Genomic DNA, 6,090 nt, shown 5'->3' with positions numbered 1-6,090 from the left:
TGGAGGTATTTAAAAGAAGGATAGGTGAGGTGCTTAGGGACATGGTTTAGTGGTGGGATGTCAGGGTTAGGTTAAAGGTTGGACTCGATGATCTCAAAGGTCTTTTCCAACCAAAGTGATTCTATGATTCTACAATTCTATGATTCTACGTTCTAAGGCATATTACTGAAATACTCATAGGCAGTTCAAAGTACTGACTAGTTTGTTGGGTAGGGTAAAATACTTGCAATATTAAAGATCTGACTAACATGAAATAGTTACTAGATGCTGTTTCTACTATATTAATCAATTATCAATGAAAGAACAAGTGTCTTTCACTTTCTTTGATCAGAAATTCACCCTGGACCTGGTAACTATATACTAACTAAAGACCTTCCAGATGAGTTACTCCCTAAAAAAAGCTTCTTTTTTCCCTCCTTTATTACAATAACATTTTCTGAAAGAACCAAGTCAGCTATTGCAGTAGATGTCATGGGAGTTCATGTGAGTAGAAAATCATGTAGAAAGTTTCTGCTGAAAGCTTCTCTGAAGATTTATTTCCTTGAGCATGTTTGATTTGCAGAATTCATTCTCACATGTCGTTGAAAACTGTTAAGGAGACCATGTTGAAAGAATAAAGTGTCTGGGGAAAAGAGCAGGACAGTAGTAATGAGGCTACCTTCTAGTTGCCATACTGAACTATATAAAGGTGAAGAATTTAGTAAACAACTCTCATTAGTAATGTTTTTATTACTTATTTAAACTTACTTACAAAATCTTATTAACTTTTCAGTTGTTTTATCACTGTTCTCAATCCCTATATAAAGCTTACAAACCTTTAAAACATATTATTTTTTAGACTTATTGTGAAGAAAAAAGTTTTGAAAACTTTTGATTTAGGCTCTTGTGATGGCGTACAATCTATCTCTAGATGTTCTTTTCAATCAAAACAGAAGCAAACAAAACATTTTTCTTTTTTTTATATCAAGAAAATATTTTTGTGTCCTGATTCCTTTTCTTTTCATGTCTTTTAAGAGTTGATAAATCTGTCACATTAGTTTGCACTAGGTTTCCAACTATGAGTCAGAAAACAGTTTTTAAATTAAAGTAAACTTTACAATCAGAAATTAAACATATCAATTCTGAAGCAACATGTTTTGTGTAAACTGCATTTATATACAGTTTTTACTAAGAATTCAGGGCTAAATTTTCCTTCCATTAAATTATGTGTACAGAGGTGAGGCTGACAGGTTGGTAGTTCCCAGGGTCTTCCTTCTACCCTTTTTAAAGATGGGCACAATATTTCCCTTCTTCCAGTCCCCAGGGACTTCACCTGACTTGGAGTGAATGGGACTTTTCAAATATTATGGAACTACATCAGCCAATTCCTTCAGGGCTCTGGGATGCATCTCATCAGGTGCCATAGACTTATGTATGTTCAGGTTCCTCAGGTGGTCACGAACCTGATCTTCCCTTACAGTGGGTGAGGCTTTACCTCCCTGGTCCCATTCTTGCAGTTCATCAACTTGAGAGGGGTGAGGAGAGAGGATGCCAGTAAAGACTGAGGCAAAAAAATTGTTGAGTACCTCAGCCTTCTCCTTGTCTGTTGGTACTAGGTCACCATTCTTGTTCATTGAGGGTGTACGCTTTCTTTAACCTTCCTTTTCTGGATGACATACCTGTAGAAGTCCTTCTTGTTATTCTTTGCATCCCTTGCCAAGTTCAGATCCAGCCATGCCTTGGCTTTCTTGACCCCATCCCTACACAACCAGACAGTGTCCCTATACTCTTCCCAGGATACCTGTTCCTGCTTCCACTGCCTGTGCAGTTCCCTCTTGCTCTTTAGTTTGACCAGCATGTCTCGACTCAGCCATGCTGGTCTCTTCCCTTCCTTGCCTGATTTCTTACACCTGGTGATCGAGAGCTCTTGCGCTCTGTGGAGAGTGTCCTTAAAGTTATGCCAGCTCTGTTCTATTCCCCTGCCCCTGACGACCATTTCCCAGGGAGTCCTTCTGACTGACTCCTCGAAGAGCTGGAATTTTGCTTTCCTAAAATTTAGAGTGATGACTATACTCCTCACTTTTCCCATATCCCTCAGGACTGTGAACTCCACAGGTGCATGATCCCTGCAGCCCAGGCTGCCTCCAACATTGATGTCACTGATGAGCTCATTTGCACTGGTGACCATCAGGTCCACCATTGCATCCCCTGAGGTAGGGGTGTCTATTACCTGGCTTAAGAAGTTGTCCTCAATGCATTCTAGGAATCTCCTGGATTCCCTACAGTGTGCTGTGTTGGTTTTCCAGCAGATGTCGGCGTGGTTGAAGTCCCCCGGTAGGACAAGAACCTGCGAGCATGAAACCTCGTGGAGCTGGAGGAAGAGGACTTCATCAGTAGGCTCCCCTTGATCAGGCAGCCTGTAGTAGACACCAACTGTAAGGTTCCCTTTGTTGCCTCTGTCTCTGATTCTTATCCATAAGATTTTGACCTGCTCGTGGCTATTCTTCAGGAACAGTTCTTCACACTGTATTTCTCATATGGTGTTCTCAACGTAGATTTCTGTGACCATTCTCTAATCTTTTTGACATTTAATCCTATTAATGTGGAACCTTAGTTTGTCTTGTTTAGGACTTACCCTTCATTATATAATGAACTCACATGTAAACTCTGCATAGAGTTACAAAGACAGTTTATTTCTGAGGCTAGTGTCATTAGGCATACTATACATATTTTATTCTGGGAAGTAGCCAGCATGTATTTACAGAGGCAGAGGTCCATGGTGTCATGAAGAGCTTTTAATGACAATTCCAAACAAAATCCTTCATAGAAGTGTATGCTAACATTTGGTTTGTATCCCAGCAAATCAAGTCAGAGTCCTGAAGGGAGAAATTTAGAGCTGAATAAAAGTAAATGCTTTTACATTTGTGTTCCCATTGTGAGCTGTTAACTATTTGTTTTATCTTAACACAGAGATAGCATTCATCAAAAACAGATTGGTCATTTGCTTGCCAGTATGTCCTGAACCAGAAAAAACTATTTTCATTTCTTAGGCTCATGATACTCTAGTTCCTGTTACTGAGAGCTATCAAACTATAGAGTACTATACTATATTTTTAAAACAACTGCATTTGAGGGAAATATTTACACTTAAACATGTGCCAATAACAGTTCCTTGTCAGAGTTACCCAAGAACCATTGAAATGCCTAATTTAAGTGGGTAGGTTTTGGTCACAAAACCCGATTCACAGTTTAACCTAACTTTAATATGTTTCTCCACTTAGTTAACAGAATTTTGGACCACAGATTTTCCTAGGTCACTTTGTCTGGGCCTGGTGTTTCAGATTTTCTGACAACAATGAATTCTCTATTCTGTAATCACTTTCATTAAATGTATGTGTATATAAATATATATATGTACACACATGCTAGATGAGAGGGATTTATCCCTTTGCATTGTTATTTCCTGGGAATTAAGTCAAGTTTGCAAATAAAATGTAAGTTAAAGAAAGCGCAGTTTGTTTTAAAGGCTGTGATACTCACATGGGAGGAGATTCTTGTACCTGTTTACAGATCTACCTAAACATTTTACAATATATAGTTAGAGGATATGAACCAGACAGGAGGAAGAATTTAAGCTTGTTTTCTGAATATCAAAAACTTAGATGACAGCTCAAATTAGACGCTGAGTTTTTTCTAAGGTTAGTGGAGAAAGAAATTAATTTATTCCAAAGATAAGTGTGGCAACTTGTTTGGAGGGAGCTGTTCATTTCACTGAGTACAGAGGAAGCCAAGATTAATAGTTCCAAGGCAGATTTGTAAAGCTGGATGGTTAATGTGGGTAAAAGAAATATTACCTATTGTGTACTTCTTTCTGAATTGGACTTCTAAGCTTGGTACACCCACCTCTTTCAGTTGGCTACATAAGGATTGGCAAGGTTGGCTATCTAAGTTGGCAACTTTAAAGGTCTTTTCTAGGTTAAGGGAGTACTTTTTTGATGCTCTTCTGCTAGGCAGAGGAATTAGATTTCATATCTACACATTTTACTGTAATGAAGCCTGAGCTGGGCCTATGTTAATGAGAGGCTTTGGTCTTAAAACTTAGAGGAACATATGCTCATTTATTCAAATACTTCCCTTTTTTTAATGATAGTCCTCTAACTAATTCAAAGACAACAGCTGAAGACATTGTAGTCTCCAGAGAGAGGAATTTCATAAGAAGATGGATCTTCCTTATTTCCTCTCTCCTAGAGGGCAAGAAACTACATAAAAGTGGTAAACTAAATTTGCATAAAGGAGAGAATCCCACTTCTATGATCTGTAACCAATGAATGAATATATAACATCTTTCTACAGCTTTACTTGTATTTTGGGTTAGGTGATGAATCATAAAATTTTATTCCTCTATGTTTCATAACTATGTTGAAGCTGTTCCTTCCTTACTGGAATTTCAGTCAGGATGGTGCATGTTCTGCTAATACCAATAAACATGCAGTTTTGTTCTCCCATGCGAGTGTTGCTTCTTTGGATTTTGGACAAGCTATTCTAGATTCCTTTTTGTTGTATAGGAAAAGAAGCAGAATCTTGTTTCTTTATGAATTTTCAGCCCATCATGGTCTCTTTTCACACTTGGAACATGCAGGCCAGCATTCATTTGCTAATTCCAGGGTGAATTCCATTATGAACTCATGCACCTATATTTTATTCATTTTTTAATACTGAAAATAAAAGGAAGGACGGTATAAACATTTTAGAAACACTGTCATTTTAAAAAATAAATATACTCTTTGAAGTTTTGCAACTAACAGAAACAGAGATGGGAAAAAAATGAGACTATGAAGTACAACTGTAATGCAAGAATCTCAAAAGAATCATTAATCTGTGGAGTGTCTGTGTTATAGAAGAAATATTGACCAATGATATGTAAAAATGTTAACTATAAAGTCAGCCTGTGACTGTTCTCCAAATTTTGCACTCAGCAAAACCTGTGAGGGTTATGTATAAGCTGAACATCTATTTCTTCATTAAGCAATCAGAATTAAAATTTATTCCTCCCAAGTGTCAGGGAATATACCTAATTCCATTGCTCACTGAAGTGACTGCAAAGATTTTCATTGATATAATGGGTCAACATGTTAGGCTTTGATTCCTTTTTAAGTAGAAATATTGCTTAATACCTGGATTTGACATAAAGCTATCCCTTAAACTGAAAATAAATAGCCATGTGACTGAACTGTAATAAATCTGAAAAAAAAAATACACGTCTTTTTCAGTATTCTACCAAACACATGGGTTTAAAGCAAATTCAGGGGTGTTATTGAAGAAATTAATTGAGTAGATTTCAAGAACTGGATTTTAAACAGCTTAATCAAGTTCTGTTCCGTTAGTATTTTCATGTATTTTTGCTCTTAAGCTCTCTTAATGTAAGGCAAGACAAACCATAATACGCAAGTGTGTTTAAATGTGTGTGGGTGTATGAGTATGTACAATACCCGCTAATTTTATAGTAAGTGCCAACTGCAGATGCCTCAAGGCTCTTCGTACTGGATTTTACCTTTCAATTTTTATTTGATTTTTTTAAGAAATATGGTTTCCTTCTCTTGTCTTTTTCTTCAGGCTATTATTTATCCTGATGGAAAAATTCCTTAGAACCAGGATTTGTATCTTTAACATACTGACAACTTGCCTATGATTATATTGCTAATAGAAACAATTACAAAAACACTGGATTGCACATAAGCAGTCCAGAATCAACAATTTACTGCAAATTTCTTTTAAATAGAAATACATTACCATTAAAACAACGTGGGTTTTGACTGCAAAGTTAAAGGCAGAACATCATCAACAAATCTCAAATGCTTTCAGCCTTGAGGGAAGAGAATATTCCATTTCATGATATAAGTGGGGAAGTTTAAAAGTGATTTCCATCTATTTCTTCTGCTTTGGAGAAGCATTTCCTTAACCCATTGTAGTTTTTTCCTCTAAAACTGCTGGATACAGTGGTAGTTTCTTCAAAATTGTTTTGAAAAAAAAGCTGATTTATACTCTACCTTTTTATATGCCCTTTGTGCCAAAGCTTCCCCATATGCCTCTGTAAGATAAAAAACAATAAGA

This window comes from Egretta garzetta, unplaced genomic scaffold, assembly GCF_000687185.1.
Source record: "Egretta garzetta isolate BGI_Z169 unplaced genomic scaffold, ASM68718v1 scaffold55, whole genome shotgun sequence".
Lineage (NCBI taxonomy): Eukaryota > Metazoa > Chordata > Aves > Pelecaniformes > Ardeidae > Egretta > Egretta garzetta.
The sequence above is the reverse complement of the archived record's forward strand: the minus strand, read 5'-3'. Positions refer to the sequence as shown.